The following is a 10452-nucleotide window of genomic DNA, read 5'->3' on the forward strand; positions in this document are numbered from 1 at the left end:
ACATACTATATATTTGTTTACGCCATAATACATAAAGTCGTCTATACATGCCATGTTCCAAAATATGAGTTGCAAAATACCCAAGCGTTGATGATAGTGTTGATGATTATCTGACTCCGCCCAAGTTCCGAGTTGATTGATGTCACTATAATCAAGAGGAAAATAAAACCGAGTAAGCATACAGCTTAGTAAGTAAACATATGACAGATAAATAAATTCTCACAAGGTTACACCATAGTATAATTTTAATCACCAATAAATTTCATTGTTGTTCAATTTCCAGCAAGCTGTTTTTCTGCGTCATAGTCACTAATTTATTTTTATCTGGAGCTACAGGACTTCAAATTGAATTCCGTAAATTTTCTCCGAAACTAGACTCATGTACCTTTCCACCATAAAATTTTCAAAATTTTTGGTTTAGCCAATTAGTACAGTTTATTCTTTAAACTTTCCTCTGTTTCACTGCCTGAGAGCTCTGACCTCCCTTTACTAAAATTTACTGAACTCCATGTAAAAAATTCAAACAATGTCTCGTTTATTTCTATTAAAAATAGACTCATTAAGGAATCCAGGCATATAAATTTCAAGCCATAATTATTTTTATAAAATTTTTGGTGATTTTCCAAAGTTGGAACAGGGGATTCCGAAATCAATCCAGCCCTATCTCAAATAAATCCAAATATCCCCAAATATACAACTCTTTTGCTTCCTCTGTTTCTTTCATATGAAAATAGACTCACTCAGCTTTAATTTCATATATTATTTAACCTCCAATTCATTTTCCACCATTTATGGTGATTTTTCAAAGTTTCCCAACTGCTATTGTTCAAAACAGGTTTGTATTTAAATTGTTTCTTTTGTACTTTTGATATTTCCTCCCATCTTATACATGGGTTGATTAAGTATCAAACTCACTATTGCTCCCATAAACTTTTCCACCATATATAAATATTAACCTTTCCAATTTCCTCGTTGAACACTCGGAATATCAACCGTTATCGGTGGATTCAGCACTTAACAACCACCAGTGATTCGGAGAATCAGCACTTAGCAACCCCTTGGGGAATCAGCACTTAGCAACCCCCTTCACATTTAAAATACGGTGGAATCAGCACTTAGCAACCACCAATGATTCGGGGAATCAGCACTTAGCAACCCCTTGGGGGAATCAGCACTTAGCAACCCCTTTATATTCAATGTACTCCGGCTTATTCCGAGTGTTCAACCGGAACCCATATTTTCAACACTTTACCACCTTTCCCAACTTAACCACATTTTTAGAATTTTATCAAATATTTATTCTATGTTCAAATAAATCTCAACATATATCAAATAATGTCAAAATAATGCATTAAATCACATGTTTACTTACCTCGGTGCAAAATATCGTAATTTTGCAATTTACTCCACTACTTTCTCTTTTCTCCGTTTGAGGTATTCTTCTCGTCTTTCTTGATTATGGAGCTTGGAAGCTTGAAAACCCTAACTATGGCTTCCCCCTTGCTGATTTCGTTCACCATGAAGAAGATGAGCATATTTTGCCATCTTTTTTCCCATTTAATTCTATTTAATTACCAAATGACTAAAATGCACTTACTTAAAAAAAAATCTATTTCACTAATTCTATGCCCATTTTTATCCATCAACTAACTAATGGTCTAATTACCACACAAAGACCTCCAATTTAAAATTTCATAACAATTAGATACCTCTAAGATGTAGAACTCAACTTTTCACTTTTTACAATTTAGTCCTTTTGACTAAATTGAGTGCCCAAATGTCGAAATTTTCGAACGAAATTTTACAAAAATTTTCGTGAAATATTAGACCATGAAAATATAGTAATAACCATATTTCTCTCGTCGGATTTGTGGTTCCGAAACCACTGTTCCGACTAGGCTCAAAGTCGGGCTGTTACACTTCTCCCCCTTAGGGATTTTCGTCCCCGAAAATCTTACCAGAAAAGAGGTTTGGGTACTGTTTCCTCATAACTTCCTCCGGTTCCCACGTAGCCTCTTCCATTCCATGTTTTGCCACAACACTTTCATTAAGGCTACACTTTTATTCCTTAACTGTTTGACTTCTCGAGCCAGAATCTTTATCGGTTCCTCCTCATAAGTCATATCTAGTCGAACTTCAATCTCTGTAGGAGAAACTATATGTGAAGGATCCGAACGATAACGTCGCAACATCGATACATGAAATACATTATGTATCCTTTCCAACTCTGCCGGTAAAGCTAACCGATAAGCTACAGGTCTAATTCTTTCAATAACTTCATACGGTCCAATAAATCGTGGACTCAATTTACCTTTACGCCCAAATCTCAGAATCTTCTTCCATGGAGATACTTCAAGAACACTTTATCACCCACTTTAAACTCAATTTCTTTCTCTCAGAATCTGCAACACAGTCCTCATATGTTCTGCATGCTCGGATTCATCCCGTGAATAAATTAAAATATCATCTATGAACACTACCACAAATTTATCCAGATACGGCCGAAAAATTCAGTTCATTAAATCCATAAAAATAGCCGGAGCATTAGTCAACCCAAAAGGCATTACCAGAAATTCATAGTGTCCATACCTCGTTCTAAAAGCGGTTTTTTGCACATCGGACTCTTTAACTCTCAACTGATAGTAACCAGACCTCAGATCGATCTTTGAAAACACTGTTGCCCCTTTTAGTTGGTCAAACAAATCATCAATTCTCGGTAAAGGATACTTGTTCTTATAGTCACTTTGTTGAGCTGACGATAGTCAATAAGAAAGTCTCATAGAGCCGTCCTTCTTTTTCACGAATAGCACAGGAGCACCTCAAGGAGAAAAACTTGGCCTCACAAATCTTTTATCTGTCAATTCTTGTAACTGAGCTTTTAATTCTTTCAATTCAGTCGGAGTCATCTGATACGGAGCAATAGAAATCGGTGTAGTATCCGGTAACAAGTCAATAGCAAACTCAACTTCTCTAATCGGAGGTAACCCAGGCAGCTCCTCTAGAAATACGTTTGGAAATTCACAAACTACCGGCACTGATTCAAGCTTCGACCCAGTAATACCAGTATTCAACACATAAGCAATATAGACTTCACATCCTTTTCTCAAGTATTTCTGAGCAGAGATGTGCGAAATCACCATAGGCAATTTATTCGACTCCTCTGCTTTAACCCGGAGAATTTCACCGTTTTCACATTTTAATTCTAGAATTTTCTGTCTACAATTTACCTTGGCATCATGCAATATCAACCAATCCATCCCCAAAATAACATCAAACTCATCAAATGGTAACAACATCAAATTAGCCGGGAAACAGTGACTTCGAATCATCAAAGGACAATTCTTGCAAATCTTATCGACTAAGACATACTTGCCTAAAGGATTTGATACTTTAACTACAAATTCAGTATTTTCAACGGGCAATTTCTTACTAGATACCAAATTTACACATACATATGAATGAGTAGAACCAGGGTCAATCAAAGCAACAACATCAATATCATGAAGAGAAAATGTATCAGTAATCACGTCAGGAGATTATGCATCCTCACGAGCACGTATGGCATAAGTTTTGGCAGGCGCTCTAGTTTCTGATCTCCTAGCTGTATCTTTTATTACACTTTTACCACTGGCTTTGCTTCTAACATTCCTCGGTGATCTACTTCTACCAACAATATCACCCGATCCAGCTCTTTGTAATCTTTCTTCCTCTATTCTCTCAGGGAAATCTTTTATATAGTGCTCTTGAGAACCACATCTGAAGCAAGCTCGTTTAAATCCCCAACACTCACCAGCATGTCGCTTGCCACACTGTTGACACTCAGGTCTGGTATTCCCCACACTGCCCGCACTGGCCACTGAGGTAGCTTGAGTTTTAGCTCCAGAATATGGTTTCCCTCGATCTCTACGTGAATACCCAGATGAACCAGTTGGTTGTGGATCCATCCCTTTAAACTTCTTCGATTTAGATTGAAAGGTCCTGCTCATTGACCTTTTTCTTACATCTCGAGCTTCCATCTCCGCTCTTCTCTTTTCTTTACTCAGTTCTTCAGCCTTACAGACTCGATCAACCAATACTACAATTCTTTTAACTCTAAAACCCCAACATGCAATCTGATATCTTCGTTTAACCCATATTCGAATCTTTTACACATAATAGCCTCTGTGGACACACATTCCTGGGCATATTTGCTGAGCCTAACAAACTCCCGTTCATATTCTGCCACTGACCTTCGGCCCTGTTTCAATTCGAGAAACTCCTTGCGTTTCTGATCAATAAACAGTTGGCTTATATATTTCTTCCTGAATTCCTCCTGGAAGAAGTCCCAAGTAACTCTTTCTTTCAAAACCACCGATTTTAATGTTTTCCACCAACGGTATGCTGAATCCTTCAGTAAAGACACAGCACATTTCAAACATTCCTCAGGAGTACAGGATAATTCATCAAATACCCGGATAGTATTTTCAAGCCAAAACTCTGCTTTTTCCGGATCATCATCAACATTAGCCCTGAAATCTTCAGCCCCATGCTTCGAATTCTGTCAACTGGTGGTTTACTTGATCTTACCAACCCAACACTTTGTGGAGCTACGGGGACCGGTTGAGGAATAGGAGGGGGTGGAGGAGGTGGAACATGCGGATTTGCACGAACATATTCTGTATACCAATCACTCATCATCCGGAGGAAGGCTTCCCGAGCCTCATCCTGGCTATTTGTCTCATGTCTACTCTCTTCATGCGTGGTCCCTTGTGCGGGAGCCGGCACGTTACTTTCAACATCATCTGCCATACTTCGGTCAGGATCCATTTACTATATAAAACAAAATTTTAAATTGTCAGAAATTATCACACTATCACAATATATTTATGGCATGTATAGACTGACTTTCACACATATTTTATTTGTCCGAGAACCGACTAAACCGTAGCTCTGATACCACTAAAATGTAACACCCCTTACCCGTATTCCTTAACGGAACAGAGTATGAGGTATTACTATTTTTTTTTAAAAAATTTCGACAGCATTTCTACTTATTTTACGTACAACCCCCTGCAAGTTTTCAATCACACTTTCAAACAATTCCAATAATCCAACCAAAAATAGTTGTATGATCATACTCAATTTGTCTAATAATAAACATCAACATTTTAAACCGAAACATACTATATATTTGTTTACGCCATAATACATAAAGTCGTCTATACATGCCATGTTTCCAAAATATGAGTTGCAAAATACCCAAGCGTTGATGATAGTGTTGATGATTATTTGACTCCGCCCAAGTTCCGAGTTGATTGATGTCACTATAATCAAGGGGAAAATAAAACCGAGTAAGCATACAGCTTAGTAAGTAAACATATGACAGATAAATAAATTTCTCACAAGGTTACACCATAGTATAATTTTAATCACCAATAAATTTCATTGTTTGTTCAATTTCCAGCAAGCTGTTTTTCTGCGTCATAGTCACTAATTTATTTTTATCTGGAGCTACAGGACTTCAAATTTAATTCCATAAATTTTCTCCGAAACTAGACTTATGTACCTTTCCACCATAAAATTTTCAGAATTTTTGGTTTAGCCAATTAGTACAGTTTATTCTTTAAACTTTCCTCTATTTCACTGCCTGAGAGCTCTGACCTCCCTTTACTAAAATTTACTTAACTCCATGTAAAAAATTTAAAAAATGTTCTCGTTTATTTCTATTAAAAATAGACTCATTAAGGAATCCAGGCATATAAATTTCAAGCCATAATTATTTTTATAAAATTTTTGGTGATTTTCCAAAGTTGGAACAGGGGATTCCGAAATCAATCCAGCCCTATCTCAAATAAATCCAAATATCCCCAAATATACAACTCTTTTGCTTCCTCTGTTTCTTTCATATGAAAATAGACTCACTCAGCTTTAATTTCATATATTATTCAACCTCCAATTAATTTTTCACCATTTATGGTGATTTTTCAAAGTTTCTCAACTGCTGTTGTTCAAAATAGGTTTGTATTTAAATTGTTTCTTTGTACTTTTGATATTTCCTCCCATCTTATACATGGGTTGATTAAGTATCAAACCCACTATTGCTCCCATAAACTTTTCCACCATATATAAATATTAACCTTTCCAATTTCCTCGTTGAACACTCGGAATATCAACCGTTATAGGTGGATTCAGCACTTAGCAACCACCAGTGATTCGGGGAGTCAGCACTTAGCAACCCCTTTCACATTCAAAGATATGGTGGAATCAGCACTTAGCAACCACCAATGATTCGGGGAATCAGCACTTAGCAACCACTTGGGGAATCAGCACTTAGCAACCCCCTTCACATTTAAAATACAGTGGAATCAGCACTTAGCAACCAACAATGATTCGGGGAATCAGCACTTAGCAACCCCTTGGGGGAATCAGCACTTAGCAACCCCCTTCACATTTAAAATACGGTGGAATCAGCACTTAGCAACCACCAATGATTCGGGGAATCAGCACTTAGCAACCCCTTGGGGGAATCAGCACTTAGCAACCCCCTTTATATTCAATGTATTCCGGCTTATTCCGAGTGTTCAACCGGAACCCATATTTTCAACACTTTACCACCTTTCCCAACTTAACCACATTTTTAGAATTTTTATCAAATATTTATTCTATGTTCAAATAAATCTCAACATATATCAAATAATGTCAAAATAATGCATTAAATCACATGTTTACTTACCTCAGTGCAAAATATCGTAATTTTGCAATTTACTCCACTACTTTCTCTTTTCTCCGTTTGAGGTATTCTTCTCGTCTTTCTTGATTATGGAGCTTGGAAGCTTGAAAACCCTAACTATGGCTTCCCCCTTGCTGATTTCGTTCACCATGAAGAATATGAACATATTTTGCCATCTTTTTCCCATTTAATTCTATTTAATTACCAAATGACTAAAATGCCCTTACTTAAAAAAAAATCTATTTCACTAATTCTATGCCCATTTTTGTCCATCAACTAACTAATGGTCTAATTACCACACAAATACCTCCAATTTAAAATTTCATAACAATTAGATACCTTTAAGATGTAGAACTCAACTTTTGCACTTTTTACAATTTAGTCCTTTTGACTAAATTGAGTGCCCAAACGTCGAAATTTTCGAACGAAATTTTTACGAAAATATCCGCGAAATTGTAGACCATGAAAATATAATAATAACCATATTTTCTCTTGTCGGATTTGTGGTTCCAAAACCACTGTTCCGACTAGGCCCAGAGTCGGGCTGTTACAAGCTATGCCTGAAAAAACAATTAAACGAGCATTAGAGTGAAGCATATGCTAGCAAAAGCAGCACTAGAATACTTTGAATAAACAAAAGAGTGCAACTGGTTACGACTTACACGCTGATGTTTCAAATGCTTCTAATTGAGGAGATAATCTGGCTATGATGTCAAAGATGGAAACAGATGTGCACTTACACTTGTTTGAATGCTCTTCAAGATTTCTTTCTGTGTTTCCATTTTACCATCCAGGTTCTGAATACGTTGATTCAAATGCTTCTTCGCAGCCTGCCATTGTAGGATTTGTGAACTAATTAGAGGCTCTGTGAATATCTCATAGCATACCATTTTAATATAAAAACTAATTAGAAAAACACAAATTGGAAGATGTATATTCATTAAGAAAACTTCAACATTACAAAAACACTCTGCAGCAAAATTTCCAAGAAAACATTTCATCAAATAATAAATTCAGTGAACTTAAACGAAAAAAGAATACACACTGGAGGAGTAAGTAGAAACGAAATCTTCCGCTTTTGGAAAGACTATAACCAAAGTCTTTTAGTTTCTACTCGATCTCACTGTATATGGAATTAATTAAAAGGCAACTTTCCATTAACATGAATCACAATTACTTTGACTAGCCAAATCCTCTTTTAGTAAAATAAATAAACTTCGTGGCATTTTCACAGAAAACTGCTTCAGTGAAGCTTTTGACCCTAAACCATGATAGAAAGTGCAACGAAGAGAGCATCTGAGACAGAATCCAGATGTTTTCCATATTGAGTTTTGTGACCCAGAAAATATCAGAGAACGAAATGGCCTAGTAATTAGAGAAGGAAAGGAAAAAAATATGTTCGTCAAATTACAAAGCAGACAGCATGAATGAGGTAATTGTAGAAGTTAACATCAAAATGTAGAAGTATCGATTTTGTTCAATAATGCAGATGCAAATAAATCAAAAGTGGCAGATGCAAATACATAAGGTGCCCAAACGAAATCCAATTTCATACCGATTTCATCAACTGAAATGCTGTAATTACTGTGCCTATAAAACAAAGCAGTTTTAACAGAATCCATGAGTTGGGGTTCGGAACCCAGAAGCAGATTCAATAGAGAGAGGGTGAACAATCGAAGAATGTAAAATTTCTGTAAAATTTTTGCTAAACCCTAAATAGTCAGAAAACAACTAAAAACAAAGCAGAATGAATAATTAAAGAGAAGAAGAAAAGAAACTCACCAGCGGAAGAGGAACAAAGAACCAGAGGAAAAGAAACAAAGGCTAAGAACTTATATTTCAGGCAAAGAACCAGAGGGAAGAACGGTTTTTGGGGGAGAAAAATGGAAATTAACAGCCAAAAGCACTCTTGGCTGAAGAAAAAGAGAAAATTTTAGCTTCTTCATCTGGAGAAAAGGACTTCTCCGATGGCGAATTTTTTTCTGAAATGGAAGCCGTTCTTCGTTCCTTTTAAGAGAAAAGGACTTTTTATTGAAAAAGTCCTTCTAAAACGCAAAAGAGAACGGGCCCATAGTGTTCGATACTGTTCGCATAATTAAAAATCTTAAAAACTTTCCTCTTTTTCTATAAGTCGTTTAGTTCTTATTTTTTGTTTTGCCTAGCGGTGGTGCTCGTTTTTAGGTTAGTTATCGCCCGTCTTTTTCTTCATTCCACCAACTATTTTTTTCTTTTTTCTTTTCATTCACTCAATGTCTCTTATCTATTTTGTGAGTATCTTTATTTGCTTCATAAATCGTGATGGACAGATGACGGTGCCTGTCATTCGCTAAAACTTCATCGGCCACCAATAATTTTTATAAAAAAATGGGTGGCTCTTTGTCAGCTTCTTAATCTTTTTTTGTTTTGAGAATATTTCAGAATAATAGATGATTTCACAAGTTAATTTAGACTCGTGTTGTCTTAAGTTTTATATTTTTTTTGTTTGTTTTTCGATTGTTTTATACAATTTTAAAATTTTTTGTCTTCTTTTGTAGCACATTTTTTAGTCTTACTTATGCATATAATTTTCCTTTTACAAGTGATTTTAAAAATGATTTTGTTCTTGTCCTCTCTAGTTTAACAAATGTTTAATTCTTTTGTCGATTTTTACCCGTCGCTTTGAACCATCCGGAACTAATTTTCTTATTGTAAAAATATCGTACTTAAATTGTAACAAAGCCAATTGCACTGTGTCATAATATCATATTGATGCTGAGGTTAAAATCTTTATTGTGTTGATAAAAGTTATCTTTCACCATCAACAATAAATGTTATTATTATTTTCCTTAAATTATATAATTTCATTCGTTAAATGCATTAATGAATTTTCCTTACAGATATTAATATTTCATCACCGAAAATATACCGATTTAAACTATTTTAACAACAAACGAAACCGAATCAATTATCATAACCGACTTAATTGAAGATTATCGGGTAAATCAACTAAAGTCGAATTGAACTGAATTTAATCACCCCAAATTCATCAGTAACAATAAATTAGGAAAAGTATGATGAGAATCTAATTTGAGATTAGGCAGAAGGAAGATTCAAGTAGCTATGAAATTGCTCAACATACACACAACTTGAAAGTCAAGATACTGTACGCATAGACTAGAAGCATTATTGCCTACCAGTTTCGTAATAATAGCAGGAAGAAAGGTCTCTGAAACAATGCCTAGTACCACGAAAGTTTCAGATTACATAATGCTCCTCCAACTAAAAAAGACAAAATAATTCTTATATAATAGATTAAAAAGTAAATTTTTTTTTATTAAACATTTCTTCCATTTTTATTAAAAATTGATTTATATACATTAACATAAATTAGTGTCATATCTAGTTATTTTGTTTTGTAAATCACGCCATTAATATTAAAAATAGATGAAATTTAAAAAATAAAAAACAGTTTACCTTTTTATTTAAAATAAAGAAATTATTTTATCTATTTTTTAATAAAAGAGTCAAAATTCAACTTCTACTGCACGAGCCTCCAACGGAGAAGCTATAGTTCACCATTAACATCAAATAAAGTTAAAATCTCCTTCAAATTCAATTAAAGCAGCGGAAGGAACAAAATATATACAGCCATTGAAAGAGTCAAAAAAACAAACTCATCACCCGTTATTAAATTTAATACTACTTAGAATTGAAGAAATTTCATATGAAAACTAGAGATAGCTCCATCATTCAACAACATGTTC

This window comes from Gossypium hirsutum, chromosome D12 (assembly GCF_007990345.1).
Source record: "Gossypium hirsutum isolate 1008001.06 chromosome D12, Gossypium_hirsutum_v2.1, whole genome shotgun sequence".
Lineage (NCBI taxonomy): Eukaryota > Viridiplantae > Streptophyta > Magnoliopsida > Malvales > Malvaceae > Gossypium > Gossypium hirsutum.